At 41.4% G+C, this 8100-nt stretch overlaps 1 protein-coding gene across 1 annotated transcript in view; it reads left to right on the forward strand.

Moving 5' to 3' along the window:
- The first annotated feature begins 6387 nt into the window (after positions 1-6387).
- The window catches only part of LOC140332321 (von Willebrand factor A domain-containing protein 5A-like), a 40415-nt gene continuing 38702 nt past the window's right edge, over positions 6388-8100 (forward strand). Inside the window, exon 1 of the mRNA XM_072413585.1 lies at positions 6388-6496. The gene's annotated coding sequence lies outside the window, so the exon portion shown is untranslated. The remainder of the gene's footprint in view (positions 6497-8100) is intronic.

Consider the following 8100-nt stretch of genomic DNA (forward strand, 5'->3'; position numbering starts at 1 on the left):
GGATAGGCCACCTGAAGTTATAGTAATTCATGCAGGTGGAAATGAATTGGGGGTCAGGTCAATAAGGGAACTAACAAGGCATATCAAATGGGATTTCGTACGTCTTCGAATATTATAGTAGTGTGGTGAGACATAGTGGCGAGGACATGTTGGAGATAGGCAAGGTCAGTGGTTCAGCTAAATAAGGCTAGAGCTAATGTGAACAGGGAGGTGGGGAGGTTTATTGCAAGAAATAGAAGGATTCTGGTGAGACATAGGGAATTAGAGGGGGATTTTCCACTGCATTTGAGGGGTGATGGTGTACACTTCAATGCGGTAGAGAATGATTTGTGCACTTTGGGATTGCAAAAAGGGATAGAGAGGGCCCTGCGGGTGTGGAGGGGCGCGCACAAGTGTAAGGAGTCACACTTGCGGCGCAGTGGTGGTGTGAGGTCAGGGATGGGGTTTGTGTACATGGGTGTAAAAGTAATGAAGTGTGGAGAGCCATCTTTTGTATGGGGTCTCCAAAATTGGTTAATGGAGGGTAAGTGGTGTTAACTTCGGTGTGGAGATGCGGGATTGATTTTGTTCCCAAGGTTGTAGAGTGGGGCCTGGGAGCCCAACAAATATATATATGCTACCCCTTCCTCGTGCCATAGAACCCTGCCTAGGGGGAGACGCTCAGTACCACTCACTGCTGCCTGGAGTGAAATCTGCAAACACTGCGAGGGACTAAGCAGCTAGTGGGGTGCCTGTTACACATAGCTGGACATTTACCTTCTCTGTACCCTAATTTCTCTGGGACAGAGGGATATTGGCAACTGGAAATGTGGGAACCAGTAGGAAAGGCCTTTGGTTCCCCCCCCCTTCTCTATTAAAATGGTTTACTCATCATATCATGCTACCCTGTCACACATAGCTTTCTCCTTACTCTCTATGATCCCCAATTACTCTGTAAGAAAAGAGAAATGTAACTGGAAGTGCAAGACTCCGTGCTACTTGGTCACACATAGCTGGCCACTTACCTTCTGTGAACCCTATTTTCTCTTTAACATTAGAGAAAGGGAAATATTTGATAAGTAGGGTGCTCTAGTGGCTAACTCCCCTTAAATGTTATTGCTCCGGCGTCATAACAAGATATTAAAAAACTATACCTGTCATACTGTGTTACCCTATCACACATAGCTGGCCACTTACCTTCTGTGAACCCTAAATTTTCAGGAATGGGGAGATGTAGGGACCTGAAGATGTAGTAGTAAGAACATGTACCCCTTGGCTATCTGTCACATGAATTACATTTCTCTGGAAGTATCCATTTCGGAAATTCCGGATTTGCCATCTCATCTTTAATGTTGGTTTGCATTGTGGCCCGTAAGTTTTATTCCAATGTCCACTGTGGCCACCTGATGAAAAAAGGTTGGGCACCATTGTTTTACCTGAACCAGAGGTTACCTTCTAAATGGTTGCAGGAATCAACTGTTGTCTTTGCAAATGGTGTTCGTGTCAGTGGTGGTCCGGACGGTGATCTGGCTTTATTCTTCTTGTCTAGATCAGGAGTGGGAGCTGCTGGAGGGAAGGACCTTCTGTTGGGTTAAGGCTAAAGCAGGCATGATGGCCACAATTATATACTCCTTATATTGCCAGCTTCATTGGTGGAGTGCCTCCAGATTCAAGCTTGGAGGACACCAATGAAGAATTTAGTAAAGGATGGCTGCTTCTTTCATTTAATGTATGCCATCATTAAGGATGGAAGTTGCTTGAATCAAATGGTGCTGGTTTTGCTGAGTGGTAGCTTTCAAGGTTTCTTAAGAAAGCATAAATGTAAAAGCAGAAAATAGGATTTTTGTAAACTCTTTGTGAAATCATTCTCTAACTTTTTTGTTAACGGTTATCACACGATCAGTCGTTAATCTTTTCGTTTGCAGCCACAATTATTGGGGGTGTACGTAGCCTAAGTCTACTGGGGGACTAGGTCTGTCCCTTTGTATTTATACAAGGTCTGTCTGTTGAATAAGAAAACTGATAAATTAACTGACTTTTATTTATTTATATGACAATTCTAATGCTTGGCCCCTTTAATTTCCTACCCATTTACAATTAAGCACTTGATCCTGGCTTGTTTTCCACTAGTGGAAGGCATAGAACAGATCAGTTTCTGATGTTTCAAGATATCTGAAGTTTTTTTATTACTGCTATCATTGACACAAAGTGTGTTCCTTTAATCACCAATTTCAAGTCCCAAGGTGCCAAATCTGATGAAAATTGATGTTCCAGCGTAGTAATGTGTCTGTTGTCTCACAGAAAGTGCTGTGTGAGACTTTCTCTCAGCTTTGTCTTCTTTATAATAATATTGGGTCACTGTTGTGCCTTCTGGAACCCGTTTTGCCAAAATGACGCCCTTCATGTCACAAAATACGATGAGCATGGCTGTGAATTTGGAATTTTTTTTGATTCTTGGTGATGAAGGCGTTTACGGTGACTATGGTTTTGTTCAGCGCAAATTTCCTCGTGGCTCTTTTTGATCTGGCGTGAAAATTTTCTAAAAAAATCTCAAATTGATACATTCTCCAACTTTTAAATTTTTCATGATTTCTGTACATGAGGGGAAACACAACAGCATTAACTTCCCTGGCGATCTGATTATGTCAGTATTTTTTTAAAGTCAAAAGTGGTGCATTTTTTTTGCATGGAAATTTGTTGTTTTAATTTTTTTAGGCCTGTAATTCTTAGGAATAACTCCCAAATATGATAAAGTTTGAAACACAAATCATTAATTATATTAAATAACTCTAAATAATAATTATAAAAATAATGAAATATTAAAATTTAATAATTTAATCAAATCAAAAACACTAAAATTTGTCCAAACAAGGGTGCAATAATATTGATAAATTAGTAGACACTGCATATTGGTCTAGTAGATGTCCAGGGTATGGTAAATTTTGAAACATGACTGCACAAAGTCCAATGTCACAATCAGGACAGTAGAACCTGGTTTCCTTTCTGATCTTCCTTCGACTGACATATTTTTTCGAGCAACAAACTACGCACATCCTTGTAGGTGCTGCCTTTTTCCCAGTTGGTGGGATGTAGTCTGTGAAGTGACGACCAGTCATGCGTTCCAGGTGGACAACTGCAAAAGCGCGACGTCCAGGTCTATTCACGGCCATTGATGGTGTTTTGTGGTTCATGACAATAGATTCAGAAACTTTCCAAATGAAGCCAGAATGACACACACCACTCTTTTGTTTGGAGAGATTGTAGGCATTTCACAAGCATTGCTCAGGAAGATGCCTGAAGATCTTCTTGTAGTACTTCTTTTGCTGTTTCCTCATTGCTAGGTAGAATGTCATTGCTTGATCGGCTCTGTCAACACCTCCTATGGTATTATTGTAGTCTATCACTACTTGTGGCTTCATGATTTCTTTCCCACCTTTTGTGCGCACCATAACAGTGGAGCAAAATGAACTGTACACATCAGGCACACATCTTTCTTGTCACGTCATTGCAGGGCCATCATTTTGCCTTTCTGCCAGGCAACCATTTCTCCTGTCTTCAGCTTCCATTTTGCAAAAATTGATGGCATGTTGTGCTGGTTAGCCCCAACGGTTCCATCCGCATCTGTTTTGTGTTGCAGAAGAAACTCAAAAAGTTCAGAAGTATAAAAGTTGTCTGATGTGACACAATAGCCCTGATTTAGCTATGGCTCAATGAGTGAGAGAACAGAAAAAGTTGCCATTCCATAGTTGCTGTATCTTGGATTGAATTTTTCATATGAAGCCAGTTTGATTCGCACAGCATGTAGGATTTCACTCAAATCGTGCTCTCTTTGATGCATTGTATTGCACCAAGCCGAGCCTCCCCTTGTAGGCTATTAGACTTTCATCTATGCTGATGTCTCTTTCTGGTTTTAGTTTTAGTGCATTATGAGTAGTTTCATCAAATTCTTTGTTGTTTGGCAAGTGTAAATATTTTATGATCAGGGTAAATCTGTACTCTCACCTGACTGTGCCAAAGAATGAAGTGGCAAAAAATGTACTGGTAGACCAATACCTCTTCTGCAGGGGTTTGCCCACCACTCCCTGAAGTATCAATAAGCCCAGAAATAGCCAAATGTCATCTTTGGTCACTGGTTTCCACTTTCTCCCTCTAGCAAACCTAAAAAGTGGAGCAGCTAACTGTTTTTTTTAATAAGTTCAGCATCTATTTTCACACCAGGTGCTCCAGTAAATGGGAACCTTTCGGGCACTGCCTGAGCCTTACCAAGGTCAATAGAGAATCATGTTAGCACATCACTGACCTCAAACTCAGATTCATTGCTGTGCTCACTTTCACTGTCAGATGACAAGTTTCCTGGTGAATCACTATCTTTCAATTCCACAAGTGATTCTAAATCACTATTGCTGCTTTCTAGCTGTTTGAAAACAGCTTTTGGGCTGGTGAGATGCCTTTTGGAAGCCATGGATGTGGTCAATTTTCCAGTAAGAAGTCAGGGACCTTCAAGGTCAGAGAGAAATGTTCAAATGAGGAAAGGCCACCGATGCTTCACACATCACATCGATCAAGCCGAGGATGCGATGCAGAAGCTGGCCAAGGATCGCTGGAGGATGCCGCTGGATCGTGGGGGGCAGGTAGGATTTTTTCAATGCTACCCCAAGTGTGGAGTTACCACTTTTGGTACATAACGTTCACTCCGAGCCACACTTGGGAATACCGACAGGGGGGTTAAACAGTGACTGACAACAAACTAAACAGCAGGGAGTGCCAGTGTTTGTCCTGCAAGAAGTTTACACATTCATGCCATGAGATCATATTCATCTCACTGCTTTGTGATAAAGATTCAAACACAGTTTTGTTATTTCATAGACAGACCTTGTACTTTTGTACTACAAAACTGATGTATTCTGGTGCTAGCAGGGGTTATTTGTGCTGGCTATGGATGTTCGGATGGGTTGGGAAACCATCAGTAGTCACTATAGGAGGATTGTCGTGGCTTCATTCATAAATACAGTCATGGGAATCCTCCTGTCAGTGAGCGATCCCTGGGCACTACAGGTCAACATGAGGGCAAGCTCTCATTCTATCCTGTAGTGCCAGGGGATCTCTCACTGAGAGGAGGATTCTCATGGCTCCATTCATAAATGCAGCTGCGATGCTCCTCATCTCAGAGTGAGTCATGCAGCTTGCGTTTATAAATGAACGCGGCCGTGGGGAAAATCTGAGGATTTTTCCCACGCTGCATTCATTCATAAGCAGCCAGCTGTGAGACTCACACTGTGTTCCTGGATAGAGAAATTCCCTTTGTATCCATAGTAAGGTTTTATGAACCCCCCCCCCATCCTCTATCTTCAGCAATTTCTTACTTTTATCACCAATCTCGCTGGGAATAAAAATAAAAAATCCACAATTTAAGTTTTCCCTAGAAGTTTTGGCCTTATATATACTTTATTTTTTGGTTAAGATATGTTTTAGGAAATTTGTGTCTTTTTCATATTTTACTCAAATTGACATCAAAAGGCTCCTCCTCCAAAAGTGGCCATCTTCACATTTGTGAAAGCACCAAAGGGCCAATAAGAGACCATCAAAAATTTGGATTTATTTAATTCAAAAACAGTGGAGTTGAATTTTGGTATATTCAGCTGATTACTACATTGGTATTGGTGACACTGTTCTCTTTGTTTCCTACCTCTCTGACTGCTCCTTTCAAGTTTCTTTTAATTGTAATTTTTCCTCTTCCACACTCCTTCCTGTTGGTGATCCCCAAGGGTCAGTCCTTGGACCGGTCTCTCTTCACTCCTCCAATGACCTACTAAAGACTTCCTCACTGCCCCGGACTCTCTAAAACGGTCTTCTTTGTCCTTTTCTGTTTGCTCCTACATTCTGCTCCTTTGAAAAAGCCCTTAAAACCCAACGCTTCAACCTCACCTACCTGTCTTCTTCTGTCTCCTAAACCCTCACTACTTCCCAACATTCCATATCCCCCTCCTATTGTGTGATACTTCCCCTATCTCCTAGATTGTAAGCTCTTTGGGGCAGGGTCCTCTCCTCCTCCTGTCACCTGTCACTGTCTGTATCTGTCCAGTCATTTACAACCCCTATTTAATGTACAGCGCTGTGCAATATGTTGGCGCTTTATAAATCCTGTTTATTATTAATAATTAATAATAATAAAAAAATATTAATTACAGCTACAATTTATCAGTTTCTCTATTGAATGGGTATTGTTTGGAGGCTGAACATTTCCCATATGTGAGGTGATGAAATGAATCCTGGTACTTTCTTTGGCACTTGTCATGGGAGCACGAATGGCTGGCATGATGCCTCATGCTGCTGGTAAATCAGGCGTACAGTAAGCATGATTATGAATCCTGTGCTACGCCCTCTCCATGCTCCCTCCTCTTCTTCCTGCAGGCTACAAATACACAGAGAGAGACACTCCCAATAGTGACTTTGCACAGATCGCACACTCCCGGCAAGAACAGCAACACAGAGAGCAGACAGAACTGACTGTGAGCAGGTAACTTATCCCTTGCAGGTGTGCTCTGTACATTGCATGTAGACAAATGCTGCATATGCATGTTCAGGACATGGGTACTTTGCGTGTAACATGTATGTATTATACAGGTATAGTATGCATTGATGTATGTAGTGTACATCTCACAGCGGGACATTACAAATCTTTTAAACTATATGAATGGCCTCCTAGATTGTAAGCTCTTAAGGGCAGGTTCCTCCCCTCCTCCTGTGTCACTGTCTGTGTCTGTCATTTGAAACCCTTTATTAATGTACAGCGCTGTGTAAAATGTTGGCACTATATAAATACTGTTTAATAATAATAATATTAATAATAATAATAATAATAATAATAGCAAATACTTTTTTTAAAATTTTTTGGAATAAATATAGAACGTTTAAACCCCCTTTCTCATTTTTCTTGCTATGTCCCATTGGAGAAAAGCTTTACATGGTCTCCTGCAGACACAACAGAAAGTTAGAGTACTAGCAAACTTTTATCAGTATTTGGAGTCTGGCAGCCAATTGCTCAGCCAAAACACCATCACATGACTGGGGCTTTAATATCACCACTGCTCTGGTTGGACAACAAGGAAGGAGCAGGCAAGAAGGGCAAGTAAGCTATAAGAGAGTGAGAGTTTTGTATGGTGATGGTGGCAGCACCTTATCATCAAATGGGCACTATGCAGATATGAGACACAAATGTAATAATTAAGATAGCATTAAAGGCAAACAGTGTAGCTATCTGAATTTGACCCGTTATCTTGCATTCCTTTGCAGTATTCTATGATCAGCATAAATGCTAATATAATTTTCAATCCTTTTTCTAAAAAACAATTAAATTCCATTATGACGTTAATTTATATCCTAAAAAACAAGTCTCAGGAATGTATAACAACAAGTGGTTCATTGGTGTGTTGAGGCAAATAAGGAAGTTTTGGGAAGTGCCATAAAACGATCAGGGGAATTTTGGGCCATTGAGACATTTCCGGCACTTTCATGTCACCTGCTGTTCTGTCCTAAGTGCAGCTCGATGTTCCCAGACCAAGGTGATTGATTGCAGCTCCTGGAGCTTATTGCAGGAGTTGTGCGGCCATCGAAGGCTGGCTGGGAGTGCCAGTGTAACAGAGCTCATTTGTTTTGTTCTATGCAGCAGGCCTAAAGCCGTACACATCATCCTGATACCGAATAGGTGTGGTGACATTCAGCTGGACTTTTAACGTTGAAGACATTTCTCAGCTTTCCAAGCAATTTCTGTGTCATCGGTGTGGAAAATCTTCCTGTTTTATGAAAAACTCTGGGGATTTGGTTAATCAATCCCTAAATATATATCCATGCAGTTTTTACATTGTGTGTTTTCAGTCCATTCCTGGTAACAGAGCCTGGTGTTGGAATAGCTCATAGGAGGAAAACATGGGTCCAGGAAAGGTGCCCGAGACGCTGAAAGATGGGTAGTCATGGCGGCCATGGGTTTGTCCAAATTGTAGTAGAGCAGATAAATCTGTCATAGTCTTCACAACATACGTCTGTATTATAGCAAAAGCTCCATGGTCACATTTAGTTATGCTTTATTGAAAAACAAATTAGTTACCCATAAGCCCCCCCCCC

Source organism: Pyxicephalus adspersus, chromosome 6 (assembly GCF_032062135.1).
Source record: "Pyxicephalus adspersus chromosome 6, UCB_Pads_2.0, whole genome shotgun sequence".
Classification (NCBI taxonomy): domain Eukaryota; kingdom Metazoa; phylum Chordata; class Amphibia; order Anura; family Pyxicephalidae; genus Pyxicephalus; species Pyxicephalus adspersus.